Source organism: Muntiacus reevesi, chromosome 12, assembly GCF_963930625.1.
Source record: "Muntiacus reevesi chromosome 12, mMunRee1.1, whole genome shotgun sequence".
NCBI lineage: Eukaryota > Metazoa > Chordata > Mammalia > Artiodactyla > Cervidae > Muntiacus > Muntiacus reevesi.
In genome coordinates, this window is record NC_089260.1 from 80,895,205 (window position 1) to 80,912,229 (window position 17,025).

Genomic DNA, 17,025 nt, shown 5'->3' on the forward strand with positions numbered 1-17,025 from the left:
ACGTTTGTATCAAGTCTCCATCACGTGGGAATCTCTTGGGAATCACCTGTCAATCACGTGGGATTCACGTGGGTATCACATGGGAATCACGTGTCAATCACGTGGGAATCACGTGGGAATCACGTGGGAATCACATGGTAATCACGTGTCAATCACGTGGGAATCATGTGGGAATCACGTGGGAATCACATGGTAATCACGTGTCAATCACGTGGGAATCATGTGGGAATCACGTGTCATTCACGTGGGAATCACGTGGGGATCACGTGTCAATCACGTGGGAATCACGGGGGAATCACGTGTCAATCACGTGGGAATCACGTGGGAATCACATGGTAATCACGTGTCAATCACGTGGGAATCATGTGGGAATCACGTGTCATTCACGTGGGAATCACGTGGGGATCACGTGTCAATCACGTGGGAATCACGTGGGAGTCACGGGGGAATCACGTGGGAATCACGTGGGAATCACGTGGGAATCACATGGTAATCACGTGTCAATCACGTGGGAATCATGTGGGAATCACGTGTCATTCAGGTGGGAATCACGTGGGGATCACGTGTCAATCACGTGGGAATCACGGGGGAATCACGTGTCAATCACTTGGGAATCACGTGGGAATCAAGTGTCAATCACGTGAGAATCTCGTGGGAGTCAGGTGGGAATCACTTGCCATTCACGTGGGATTCACGTGGGAATCACATGGGAATCACGAGAGAATCACGTGGCAATCACGTGGGAATCACGAGACAATCACGTGGCAATCACGTGGGAATCACATGGGAATCACGAGAGAATCACATGGGAATCACGTGGAAATCACATGTCAATCACGTGAAAATCATGTGGGAATCACGTGAAAATCACGAGTGAATCACGTGGGAATCACGTGTCAATTACGTGGGAATCACGTGGGAATCACGTTTTTTTCACGTGTCAATCATGTGGGAATCACGAGGGAATCACGTGTCAATCACTGGGAATCACGTGGGAATCAAGTGTCAATCACGTGGGAATCACGTGTCAATCACGTGGGAATCACGTGGGAATCACATGGGAATCACGTGGGAATCATGTTTCAATCACGTGGGAATCACGTGGGACTCACGTGTCAATCACCTGGGAATCACCTTGGATTCACGTGTAAATCACGAGGGAATGACGTGTGAATCACGTGTCAATCACGTGGGAAACACGACGGAGTCACATGGTAATCACGTGGGATTCACTTGGAAATCACGTGGGAATCATTTGTCAATCACGTGTGAATTACATGGGAATCACGTGTCAATCACGTGGGAATCGCTTTGGAATCACTTGGAAATCACCTGTCAATCACGTGGGAATCACGTGGGAATCACATGGAATCACGTGTCAATCACGTGGGAATCACGTGTCATTCACGTGGTAATCACGTGGTAATCACATGTCAATCACGTGGGAATCACGTGGGAATCACGTGGGAATCACGTGTCATTCACGTGGGAATCACTTCGGCATCACGTGGGGATCAAGTGGAAATCACGAGGGATTCACGTGGGAATCAGGTTTCAATCTCGTGGGAATCACGTGGGAATCACGTGAGAATCACGTGGTAATCACGTGTCAATCACGTGGGAATCACGTGGGAATCACGTCTCAATCACGTGGGAATCACGTGGGAATCACGTGTCATTCACGTGGGAATCACGTGGGTATCACGTGTCAATCACGTGGGAGTCACGGGGGAATCACGTGATAATCACGTGGGAATCACGAGTCAATCACGTGTCAATCACGTGGGAATCACGTGTCAATCACGTTGGAATCACTTGGGAATCACATGGTAATCACGTGTCAATCACGTGGGAATCACGTGGGAATCACGTGTCAATCACGTGGGAATCACGTGGGAATCACTTGGAAATCACGTGGGAATCATGTGTCAATCACGTGTGAATTACATGGGAATCACGTGTCAATCACGTGGGAATCGCTTGGGAATCACCTGGAAATCACCTGTCAATCACGTGGGAATCACGTGGGAATCACATGGAATCACGTGTCAATCACGTGGGAATCACGTGTCATTCACGTGGTAATCACGTGGTAATCACGTGTCAATCACGTCGGAATCACGTGGGAATCACGTGTCAATCACGTGGGAATCACCTGTCAGTCTCTTGGGAATCACGTGGGAATCACGTGGGAATCACGTGGGAATCACGTGGGAATCATTTGGGAATCACATGTCAATCACGTGGGAATCACATGGTAATCACGTTTGAATCACGTGTCAATCACGTGGGAATCACTAGGGAATCACGTGGGTATCACGTGTCATTCACGAGGGAATCACATTGGAATCACGTGGGAATCACGTGGGAATCAGGTGTCATTCACGTGGGAATCACGTGGTAATCACTTGGGAATCACGTGGGAATCAATTGTCAGTCACGTGGGAATCACATGGTAATCACGTTTGAATCACGTGTCAATCACGTGGGAATCACTTGGGAATCACGTTTGTATCAAGTCTCCATCACGTGGGAATCTCTTGGGAATCACCTGTCAATCACGTGGGTATCACATGGGAATCACGTGTCAATCACGTGGGAATCACGTGGGAATCACGTGGGAATCACATGGTAATCACGTGTCAATCACGTGGGAATCATGTGGGAATCACGTGTCATTCACGTGGGAATCACGTGGGGATCACGTGTCAATCACGTGGGAATCACGGGGGAATCACGTGTCAATCACTTGGGAATCACATGGGAATCAAGTGTCAATCACGTGAGAATCTGTGGGAGTCAGGTGGGAATCACGTGTCAATCACGTGGGATTCACGTGGGAATCACATGGGAATCACGAGAGAATCACGTGGCAATCACGTGGGAATCACGAGACAATCACGTGGCAATCACGTGGGAGTCACGTGGGAATCACATGGGAATCACGAGAGAATCAAATGGGAATCACGTGGGAATCACATGTCAATCACGTGGGAATCATGTGGGAATCACGTGACAATCACGAGTGAATCACGTGGGAATCACGTGTCAATTACGTGGGAATCACGTGGGAATCACGTTTTTTTCACGTGTCAATCATGTGGGAATCACGAGGGAATCACGTGTCAATCACTGGGAATGACGTGGGAATCACGTGTCAATTACGTGGGAATCACGTGGGAATCACATGGGAATCACGTGGGAATCATGTTTCAATCACGTGGGAATCACGTGTCAATCACGTGGGAATCACGTGGGAATCACGTGTCAATCACGTGGGAATCACGTGGGAATCACGTGTCATTCACGTGGGAATCACTTCGGCATCACGTGGGGATCACGTGGAAATCACGAGGAATTCACGTGGGAATCAGGTTTCAATCTCGTGGGAATCACGTGGGAATCACGTGAGAATCACGTGGGAATCACGTGTCAATCACGTGGGAATCACCTGTCAGTCTCGTCTGAATCACGTGGGAATCACGTGGGAATCACGTGTCAATCGCGTGGGAATCACGTGGGAATCAGTTGGGAATCACATGTCAATCACGTGGGAATCACGTGGGAATCACTTGAGAATCACGTGGGAATCACGTGTCAATCATGTGGGAATCACTTGGGAATCACGTGGGTATCACGTGTCATTCACGAGGGAATCACATTGGAATCACGTGGGAATCACGTGGGTATCAGGTGTCATTCACGGGGGAATCACGTGGTAATCACTTGGGAATCACGTGGGAATCACGTGTCAGTCACATGGGAATCACATGTTAATCACGTTTGAATCACGTGTCAATCACGTGGGAATCACTTGGGAATCACGTTTGTATCAAGTCTCCATCACGTGGGAATCTCTTGGGAATCACCTGTCAATCACGTGGGATTCACGTGGGTATCACATGGGAATCACGTGTCAATCACGTGGGAATCACGTGAGAATCACGTGTCAATCACGTGGGAATCATGTGGGAATCACGAGTCATTCACGTGGGAATCACGTGGGGATCACGTGTCAATCACGTGGGAATCACGTGGGAATCACGTGTCAATCACGTGGGAATCACGTGGGAATCACGTGTCAATCAGTTGGGAATCTTGTGGGTGTCAGGTGGGAATCAATTGTCAATCACGTGGGAATCAGGTGGGAATCACTTGGGAATCACGAGAGAATCACGTGGCCATCACGTGGGGTTAACGAGAGAATCACGTGGGAATCACGTGTCAATCACGAGTGATTCACGTGGGAATCATGTGTCAATCACGTGGGAATCACGTGGGAATCACTTTTGTATCACGTGTCAATCACGTGGGAATCAGGAGGGAATCACGTGTCAATCACTGGGAATCACGTGGGAGTCACGTCAGAATCACGTGTCAATCACTTGGGAATCACGTGGGAGTCAAGTGTCAATCACGTGAGAATCTCGTGGGAGTCAGGTGGGAATCACTTGTCAATCACGTGGGATTCACGTGGGAATCACATGGGAATCACGAGAGAATCACGTGGCAATCACATGGGAATCACGAGAGAATCACGTGGCAATCACGTGGGAATCCCGTGGGAATCACATGGGAATCACGAGAGAATCACACGGGAATCACGTGGGAATCACATGTCAATCACGTGGAATCATGTGGGGATCACGTGACAATCACGGGTGAATCACGTGGGAATCACGTGTCAATTACGTGGGAATCACGTGGAAATCACCTTTTTTTTCACGTGTCAATCATGCGGGAATCACGAGGGAATCACGTGTCAATCACTGGGAATCACATGGGAATCACGTGGAAATCAGGTGTCAATCACGTGGGAATCACGTGGGAATCACGTGTCAATCACGTGGGAATCACGTGGGAATCACGTGTCAATCACGTGGGAATCACGTGGGAATCACGTGGGAATCACGTGTCAATCACGTGGGAATCACGTGGGAATCACGTGTCAATCACGTGGGAATCACGTGGGAATCACATGGGAATCACGTGGGAATCATGTTCCAATCACGTGGGAATCACGTGGGACTCACGTGTCAATCACCTGGGAATCACCTGGGATTCACTTGTAAATCACGGGGGAATCACGTGGGAGTCGGGTGAGAATCACGTGTCAATCATGTGGGAATCTCGTGGGAATCACGTGTCAATCACGTGGGAATCACGTGGGAATCACGTGGGAATCACGTGTCAATCACGTGGGAATCATGTGGGAATCACGTGTCAATCACGTAGGAATCACCTGTCAGTCTCGTGGCAATCACGTGGAAATCACGTGGAAATCATTTGTCAATCACGTGGGAATCACGTGGGAATCACGTGGAAATCATGTGTCAATCACGTGGGAATCACGTGGGAATCACGTGTCAATCACGTAGGAATCACGTGGGTATCACGTGTCAATCACATGGGAGTCAAGGGGGAATCACGTGAGAGTCACGTGGGAATCACGTGTCAGTCATGTCTCAATCAGGTGGGAATCGCGTGGGAATCACGTGTCAATCACGTGTCAATCACGTGGGAATCACGTGGGAATCACGTGTCAATCACGTGGGAATCACATGTCAATCACGTGGGAATCACGTGGGAATCACGTGGGAATCACTTGTCATTCACGTGGGAATCACGTGGGCATCACGTGGGGATCACGTGGAAATCACGAGGGATTCACGTGGGAATCAAGTGTCAATCACGTGGGAATCACGTGAGAATCATGTGGTAATCACGTTGGAATCACTTGGGGATCACGTGGGAATCACGTGTCAATCACGTGGGAATCACGTGGGAATCACATGGGAATCACGTGTCATTCACGTGGGAATCACGTGGGTATCACGTGTCAATCACGTTGGAGTCACGGGGGAATCACGTGATAATCACGTGGGAATCACGTGTCAATCACGTGTCAATCATGTGGGAATCACGTGGGAATCACGTGTCAATCACGTGGGAATCACGTGGGAATCACGTGTCAATCACGTGGGAATCACGTGTCAATCACGTGGGAATCACGTGGGAATCACGTGTCAATCACGTGGGAATCACGTGTCAATCACGTGGGAATCACGTGGGAATCACTTGGGAATCTCGTGGGAGTCACGGGGGAATCACGTGATAATCACGTGGGAATCACGTGTCAATCATTTGGGAATCACGTGGGAATCACGTGTCAATCACGTGGGAATCACGTGGGAATCACGTGGGAATCACATGTCATTCATGTGGGAATCATTTCGTCATCACGTGGGGATCACGTGGAAATCACGAGGGATTCACGTGGGAATCAGGTTTCAATCACGTGGGAATCATGTGGGAATCACATGTCAATCACGTATGAATCACGTGGGAATCACGTGGGAATCACCTGGGATTCACGTGTAAATCACGAGGGAATCACGTGTGAATCACGTGTCAATCACGTGGGAAACACGACAGAGTCACATGGGAATCACGTGGGAATCACTTGGAAATCACGTGGGAATCATGTGTCAATCACGTGTGAATTACATGGGAATCACGTGTCAATCACGTGGGAATCTCTTGGGAATCACGTGGAAATCACCTGTCAATCACGTGGGAATCACGTGGGAATCACGTGGAAATCACCTGTCAATCACATGGGAATCACATGGGAATCACGGGGAAATCAGGTGTCAATCACGTGGGTATCACGTGGGAATCACGTGGGAATCACGTGTAAATCACGTGAAAATCACGTGGGAATCACATGTCAATCACGTATGAATCACGTGGGAATCACGTGGGAATCACGTGTCATTCACGTGGGAATCACGTGGGTATCACGTGTCGATCACGTGGGAGTAACGGGGGAATCACGTGATAATCACGTGGGAATCACATGTCAATCACGTCTCAATCACGTGGGGATCAAGTGGGAATCACGTGTCAATCACGTGGGATTCACGTGGGAATCACGTGGGAATCACGGGGGAATCACGTGTCAATCACCTGGGAATCACCTGGGATTCACGTGTAAATCACGGGGGAATCACGTGGGAATCACATGTCAATCACGTGTCAATCACGTGGGAATCACGTGTAAATCACGGGGGAATCACGTGTCAATCACCTGGGAATCACCTGGGATTCACGTGTAAATCACGTGGGAATCACGTGGGAATCACGTGTCAATCACGTGGTAATCATGTGTCAATCACGTGGGAATCACGTGGGAATCACGTGTAAATCACGGGGGAATCACGTGTCAATCACCTGGGAATCACCTGGGATTCACGGGTCAATCACGTGGGAATCACGTTGGAATCACGTGTCAATCACGTGGGAAACACGACGGAGTCACGTGGGAATCACGTGGGAATCACTTGGAAATCACGTGGGAATCATGTGTCAATTACGTGGAAATCACGTGGGAATCACATGGGAATCACGTGTCAATCACTTGGGAATCACGTGGGAATCACGTGTCATTCACGAGGGAATAACGTGGAAATTACATGTCAATCACGTGGGAATCATGTGGGAATCACGTGAGAATCACGTGTCAATCACGTGGGAATCACCTGTCTGTCTCGTGGGAATCACGTGGGAATCACGTGGAAATCATTTGTCAACCACGTTGGAATCACATGGAAATCCCGTGTCAAACACTTGGGAATCACGTGGGAATCACGTGGAAATCAGGTGTCAATCACGTGGGAATCATGTGGGAATCACGAGGGAATCACGAGTCAATCATGTGTCAATCACGTAGGAATCACGTGGGTATCACGTGGGAATCACGTGGGAATCACGTTGGTATCACGTGGGAATCACCTGTCAATCTCGTTTGAATCATGTGGGAATCACGAGTAAATCACGTGTCAATCACGAGGGAATCACGAGGTAATTACGTGAGAATCACGTGTCAATCACGTGGGAATCACGTGGGAATCACGTGTCAATCGCGTGGGAATCACGTGGGAATCAGTTGGGAATCACATGTCAATCACGTGGGAATCACGTGGGAATCACGTGGGAATCAAGTGTCAATCACGTGGAAATCACGTGGGAATCACGTGGGAATCACGTGGGAATCACGTATCAATCACGTGGGAATCACGTGGGAATCACGTGTCAATCACGTGGGAATCACGTGTCAATCACGTGGGAATCACGTGGGAATCAAATGGGAATCCCGTGGGAATCATGTTTCAATCACGTGGGAATCACGTGGGACTCACCTGTCAATCACCTGGGAATCACCTGGGATTCACGTGTAAATCACGGGGGAATCACGTGGGAATCACGTGTCAATCACGTGGGAATCTCGTGGGAATCACGTGTCAATCACGTGGGAATCACGATGGAGTCACATGGGAATCACGTGGGAATCACTTGGAAATCACGTGGGAATCACGTGGGAATCACATGGGAATCACGTGTCAATCACGTGGGAATCACGTGTCATTCACGTGGGAATCACGTGGGAATCACGTGTCAATCACGTGGGAATCACGTGGGAATCACGTGTCAATCACGTGGGAATCACCTATCAATCACGTGAGAATCACGTGGGAATCACGTGGGTATCACGTGTCAATCACGTGGGAGTCACGGGGGAATCACGTGATAATCACGTGGGAATCACGTGTCAGTCATGTCTCAATCACGTGAGAATCTCGTGGGAGTCAGGTGGGAATCACTTGTCAATCACGTGGGATTCACGTGGGAATCACATGGGAATCACGAGAGAATCACGTGGCAATCACGTGGGAATCACGAGACAATCACGTGACAATCACGTGGGAATCACGTGGGAATCACATGGGAATCACGAGAGAATCACATGGGAATCACGTAGGAATCACATGTCAATCACGTGGGAATCATGTGGGAATCACGTGACAATCACGAGTGAATCACGTGGGAATCACGTGTCAATTACGTGGGAATCACGTGGGAATCACGTTTTTTTCACGTGTCAATCATGTGGGAATCACGAGGGAATCACGTGTCAATCACTGGGAATCACGTGGGAATCACGTGTCAATCACGTGGGAATCACGTGTCAATCACGTGGGAATCATGTGGGAATCACATGGGAATCACGTGGGAATCATGTTTCAATCACGTGGGAATCACATGGGACTCACGTGTCAATCACCTGGGGATCACCTTGGATTCACGTGTAAATCACGAGGGAATGACGTGTGAATCACGTGTCAATCACGTGGGAAACACGACGGAGTAACATGGGAATCACGTGGGAATCACTTGGAAATCACGTGGGAATCATGTGTCAATCACGTGTGAATTACATGGGAATCACCTGTCAATCACGTGGGAATCACGTGGGAATCACATGGAATCACGTGTCAATCATGTGGGAATCACGTGACATTCACGTGGTAATCACGTGGTAATCACGTGTCAATCACGTGGGAATCACGTGTGAATCACGTTTCATTCACGTGGGAATCACGTGGGTATCACGTGTCAATCACGTGGGAGTCACGGGGGAATCACGTGATAATCACGTGGGAATCACGTGTCAGTCATGTCTCAATCACGTGAGAATCTCGTGGGAGTCAGGTGGGAATCACTTGTCAATCACGTGGGATTCACGTGGGAATCACATGGGAATCACGAGAGAATCACGTGGCAATCACGTGGGAATCACGAGACAATCACGTGACAATCACGTGGGAATCACGTGGGAATCACATGGGAATCACGAGAGAATCACATGGGAATCACGTAGGAATCACATGTCAATCACGTGGGAATCATGTGGGAATCACGTGACAATCACGAGTGAATCACGTGGGAATCACGTGTCAATTACGTGGGAATCACGTGGGAATCACGTTTTTTTCACGTGTCAATCATGTGGGAATCACGAGGGAATCACGTGTCAATCACTGGGAATCACGTGGGAATCACGTGTCAATCACGTGGGAATCACGTGTCAATCACGTGGGAATCATGTGGGAATCACATGGGAATCACGTGGGAATCATGTTTCAATCACGTGGGAATCACATGGGACTCACGTGTCAATCACCTGGGAATCACCTTGGATTCACGTGTAAATCACGAGGGAATGACGTGTGAATCACGTGTCAATCACGTGGGAAACACGACGGAGTCACATGGGAATCACGTGGGAATCACTTGGAAATCACGTGGGAATCATGTGTCAATCACGTGTGAATTACATGGGAATCACGTGTCAATCACGTGGGAATCGCTTGGGAATCACGTGGAAATCACCTGTCAATCACGTGGGAATCACGTGGGAATCACATGGAATCACGTGTCAATCATGTGGGAATCACGTGACATTCACGTGGTAATCACGTGGTAATCACGTGTCAATCACGTGGGAATCACGTGGGAATCACGTGTCAATCACGTGGGAATCACCTGTCAGTCTCATGGGAATCACGTGGGAAACACGTGGGAATCACGTGTCAATCGCGTGGGAATCACGTGGGAATCAGTTGGGAATCACATGTCAATCACGTGGGAATCACGTGGGAATCACTTGAGAATCACGTGGGAATCACGTGTCAATCATGTGGGAATCACTTGGGAATCACGTGGGTATCACTTGTCATTCACGAGGGAATCACATTGGAATCACGTGGGAATCACGTGGGAATCAGGTGTCATTCACGTGGGAATCACGTGGTAATCACTTGGGAATCACGTGGGAATCACGTGTCAGTCACGTGGGAATCACACGGTAATCACGTTTGAATCACGTGTCAATCACGTAGGAATCACGTGGGAATCACGTGGGAATCACGTGTCATTCACGTGGGAATCACGTAGGTATCACGTGTCAATCACGTGGGAGTCACAGGGGAAACACGTGATAATCACGTGGGAATCACGTGTCAATCACGTCTCAATCACGTGGGAATCACGTGGGAATCAGGTGGGAATCACCTGTCAATCACGTGGGAATCACGTGGGAATCACGTGTCAATCACGTGTCAATCACGTGGGAATCACGTGTCAATCACGTGGGAATCACGTTTCAGTCACGTGGGAATCACGTGGGAATCACTTGTCATTCACGTGGGAATCACGTGGGCATCACGTGGGGATCACGTGGAAATCACGAGGGATTCACGTGGGAATCAGGTGTCAATCACGTGGGAATCACGTGGGAATCACGTGAGAATCACGTGGAAATCACGTTGGAATCACGTGGGGATCACGTGGGAATCACGTGTCAATCACGTGGGAATCACGTGGGAATCACGTGGGAATCACGTGTCATTCACGTGGGATCACGTGGGTATCACGTGTCAATCACGTTGGAGTCATGTAGGAATCACGTGATAATCACGTGGGAATCACGTGTCAATCACGTGTCAATCACGTGGGAATCACGTGGGAATCACGTGTCAATCACGTGGGAATCTCTTGTGAATCACGTGGAAATCACCTGTCAATCACGTGGCAATCACGTGGGAATCACATAGGAATCACGGGTCAATCACGTGGGAATCACGTGGGAATCACGGGTCATTCACGTGGGAATCACGTGGGAATCACATGTCAATCACGTGGGAATCACGTGGGAATCACGTGTCTATCACGTGGGAATCAAGTGGGAATCACGTGAGAATCACGTGTCAATCACGTGGGAATCACCTGTCAGTCTAGTGGGAATCACGTGGGAATCACGTGAAAATCATTTGTCAATCACGTGGGAATCACGTGGGAATCACGTGGAAATCAGGTGTCAATCACGTGGGAATCACGTGGGAATCACGTGGGAATCAAGTGTCAATCACGTGGAAATCACGTGGGAATCACGTGTCAATCACGTAGGAATCACGTGGGAATCACGTGTCATTCACGTGGGAATCACTTGGGAATCACCTGGAAATCACGTGGGAATCAAGAGTCAATCACGTGGGAATCACGTGGGAGTCACGTGGGAATCACTTGTGAATCATGTGTCAATCATTGGGAATCACGTGGGAATCACTTGGGAAGCACGTGGGATTCACGTGAGAATCACGTGGGAATCATGTTTCAATCACGTGTCAATCACATAGGAATCACGTGGGTATCACGTGGGAATCACGTGTCAATCACGAGGGAATCACGTGCTATCACGTGGGAATCACGTGTCAATCACGTGGGAATCATGTGGGAATCACGTGTGAATCACTTGTCAATCACGAGGGAATCACGAGGAAATTACATGGGAATCCAGTGTCAATCACGTGGGAATCACGTGGGAATCACGTGTCAATCGCGTGGGAATCACGTTGGAATCAGTTGGGAATCACATGTCAATCACGTGGGAATCACGTGGGAATCACGTGGGAATCACTTGAGAATCACGTGGGAATCACGTGTCAATCATGTGGGAATCACTTGGGAATCACGTAGGTATCACGTATCATTCACGAGGAATCACGTTGGAATCACGTGGGAATCACGTGGGAATCAGGTGTCATTCACGTGGGAATCACGTGGGAATCACGTGGGAATCACGTGTCATTCCCGTGGGAATCACGTGGGAATCACGTGCGAATCACGTGTCAATCACGTGGGAATCACGTGGGAATCACATGGGAATCACGTGGGAATCATGTGTCAATCACGTGGCAATCACGTGGGACTCACGTGTCAATCACCTGGGAATCACCTGGGATTCACGTGTAAATCATGGGGGAGTCACGTGGGAATCGGGTGAGGATCACGTGTCAATCACATGGGAATCTCGTGGGAATCACGTGTCAATCACGTGGGAAACACGACGGAGTCACATGGGAAGCACGTGGGAATCACCTGGAAATCACGTGGGAATCATGTGTCAATCACGTGTGAATTACGTGGGAATCACGTGTCAATCACGTGGGAATCTCTTGGGAATCACGTGGAAATCACCTGTCAATCACGTGGGAATCACGTGGGAATCACATGGGAATCACGTGTCAATCACGTGGGAATCACGTGGGAATCACGTGTCATTCACGTGGGAATCACGTGGGAATCACGTGGGAATCACGTGTCAATCACGTGGGAATCACGTGGGAATCACGTGAGAATCACGTGTCAATCACGTGGGAATCACCTGTCAGTCTAGTGGGAATCAGGTGGAAATCATTTGTCAATCACGTGGGAATCACTTGGGAATCACGTGGGAATCAAGTGTCAATCACGTGGAAATCACGTGGGAAACACGTGGGAATCAAGTGTCAATCACGTGGAAATCACGTGGGAATCACGTGTCAATCACGTAGGAATCACGTGGGAATCACGTGTCATTCACGTGGGAATCACTTGGGAATCACGTGTCAATCATTGGGAATCACGTGGGAATCACATGGGAAGCACGTGGGATTCACGTGAGAATCAGGTGGGAATCATGTTTCAATCATGTGTCAATCACATAGGAATCACGTGGGAATCACGTGGGAATCACGCGTAATTCACGTGGGAATCATGTGGGAATCAGGTGGAATCACGTGTCAATCACGTGGGAATCACGTGGGAATCAAGTGTCAATCTTGAGGGAATCACGTGGGAATCACGTGTCAATTACGTGGGAATCACGTGGGAATCACGTATCAATCACGTGGGAATCACGTGGGAATCACGTGGGAATCACATGGGAATCACATGGGAATCACGTGGGAATCATGTTTCAATCACGTGGGAATCACGTGGGAGTCACGTGGGAATCACATCTCAATCACATGGAAATCACGTGTCAATCACCTGGAAATCACCTGAGATTCACGTGTAAATCACGGGGGAATCACGTGGGAATCGGGTGAGAATCACGGGTCAATCACGTGGGAATCCCGTGGGAATCAAGTGTCAATCACGTGTCAATCACATGGGAATCACTTGGGAATCACCTGGAAATCACGTGGGAATCACGAGTCATTCACGTGGGAATCACGTGGGAATCACGTGTCAATCACGTAGGAATAACGTGGGAATCACGTGTCATTCACATGCGAATCACTTGGGAATCACCTGGAAATCACGTGGGAATCACGTGTCATTCACGTGGGAATCACGTGGGAATCACTGTCAATCACGTAGTAATCACGTGGGAATCACGTATCATTCACGTGGGAATCACTTGGGAATCACCTGGAAATCACGTGGGAATCACGAGTCAATCACGTGGGAATCACCTGGGAGTCACGTGGGAAGCACGTGTGAATCATGTGTCAATCATTGGGAATCACGTAGGAATCACGTGGGAAGCACGTGGGATTCACGTGAGAATCACGTGGGAATCACGTTTCAATCACGTGTCAATCACATAGGAATCACGTGGGTATCACGTGGGAATCACGTGTCAATCACGTGGGAATCACGTTGCTATCATGTGGGAATCACGTGTCAATCACGTGGGAAACATGTGGGAATCACGTGTGAATCACGTGTCAATCACGAAGGAATCACGAGGTAATTACGTGGGAATCACATGTCAATCATGTGGAAATCACGTGGTAATCACGTGGGAATCACTTGAGAATCACGTGGGAATCACGTGTCAATCACGTGGGAATCACTTGGGAATCACGTGGGTATCACGTGTCATTCACGAGGGAATCACGTTGGAATCACGTGGGAATCACGTGGGAATCAGGTGTCATTCACGTGGAAATCACGTGGTAATCACTTGGGAATCACGTGGGAATCACGTGTCAGTCACGTGGGAATCACGTGGGAATCACGTTTGAATCACATCTCAATCATGTGGGAATCACATGGGAATCACATTTGTATCAAGTCTCAATCACGTGGGAATCTCTTGGGAATCACCTGTCAATCCCGTGGGACTCACGTGGGTATCACATGGGAATCACGTGTCAATCTCGTGCTAATCACGTGGGAATCACTTGATAATCACGTGGGAATCACGTGTCAATCACTTGTCAATCACGTGGGAATCACATGGGTATCACGTGGGAATCACGTGTCAATCACGTGGAAATCACGTGGGAATCACGTGTCAATCATGTGGGAATCACATGGGAATCACGTGCGAATCACGTGTCAATCACTTGTCAATCACGTGGGAATAACGTGGTAATCACGAGGGAACAACCTGTCAATCACGAGAAAATCACATGGAAATCACGAGTCAATCACTTGGGAGTCACGTGGGAATCACGTGTCAATCACGTGGAAGTCACGTGGGAATCACGTGTCAATCATGTGGGAATCACTTGAGAATCACGTGAGAATCACGTGTCACTCACTTGTCAATCACGTGGGAATCACGTGGGAATCACGTGTCATTCACGAGGGAATCACGTGAGAATCATGTGGGAATCACGTGTCAATCACGTGGGAATCACTTGTCAGTCTCGTGGGAATCATGTGGAAATCATGTGTCAATCACGTGGTAATCACGTGGTAATCACGTGTCAATCACTTGGGAATCACGTGTCAATCATGTGGGAATCACGTGGGAATCACGTGGGAACCACGTGTCATTCACGTGGGAATCACGTGGGCATCACGTGAGAATCACGTGGTAATCAAGTGGGAATCACGTGGGAATCACGTGGGAATCACGTGTCAATCACCTGGGAATCACGAGGAAATCACGTGGGAATCACAATTCATTCACGTGGGAATCACGTGGTTATCACGTGTCAATCACGTGGCAGTCACGGGGGAATCACGTGATAATCACGTGGGAATCACGTGTCAATCACGTGTCAATCACGTGGGAATCATGTGGGAATCACGCGTACATCACGTGGGAATCACGTGGGAATCAGGTGGGAATCACGTGTCAATCACGTGGGAATCACGAGGGAATCAAGTGTCAATCTCGAGGGAATCACGTGGGAATCACGTGTCAATTACCTGGGAATCACGTGGGAATCACGTGTCAATCACGTGGGAATCACGTGGGAATCACATGGGAATCACGTGGGAATCATGTTTCAATCACGTGGGAATCACGTGGGAGTCACGTGGGAATCACATATCAATCACATGGGAATCACGTGTCAATCACCTGGAAATCACCTGAGATTCACGTGTAAATCACGGGGGAATCACGTGGGAATCGGGTGAGAATCACGAGTCAATCACGTGGGAATCACGTGGGAATCACGTGTCAATCACGTGGGAAACACGACGGAGTCACGTGGGAATCTCTTGGAAATCACGTGGAAATCATGTGTCAGTCACGTGGGAATTAAGTGGGAATCACGTGGGAATCATGTGTCAATCACGTGGGAATCTCTTGGGAATCACTTGGGAATCACCTGTCAATCACTTGGGAATCTCGTGGGAATCACATGGGAATCACGTGTCAGTCACGTGGGAATCACGTGGGAATCACGTAGGAATCACGTGGGAATCACTTGGAAATCACGTGGGAATCATGTGTCAATCAGGTGGGAATCTCGTGGGAGTCAGGTGGGAATCACTTGGAAATCACGTGGGAATCATGTGTCAATCAGGTGGGAATCACGTGGGAATCACTTGGAAATCACGTGGGAATCATGTGTCAATCAGGTGGGAATCACGTGGGAATCACGTGTCAATCACGTGGGAATCACACGGGAATCACCTGTCAATCAGGTGGGAATCTCATGGGAGTCAGGTGGGAATCACTTGTCAGTCACGTGGGAATCACGTGGCAATCACATGGGAATAACGAGAGAATCACGTGGCAATCACGTGGGATTCACGAGAGAATCACGTGGGAATCACGTGGGAATCACGTGTCAATCACGAGTGATTCACGTGGGAATCATGTGTCAATCACGTGGGCATCACATGGGAATCACTTTTGTATCACGTGTCAATCACGTGGGAATCACGAGGGAATCACGTGTCAATCACTGGGAATCACGTGGGAATCACGTCAGAATCACGTGTCAATCACTTGGGAATCACGTGGGAATCAAGTGTCAATCATGTGAGAATCTCGTGGGAATCAGGTGGGAATCACTTGTCAATCACGTGGGATTCACGTGGGAATCACATGGGAATCACGAGAGAATCACATGGCAATCACGTGGGAATCACGAGAGAATCACGTGG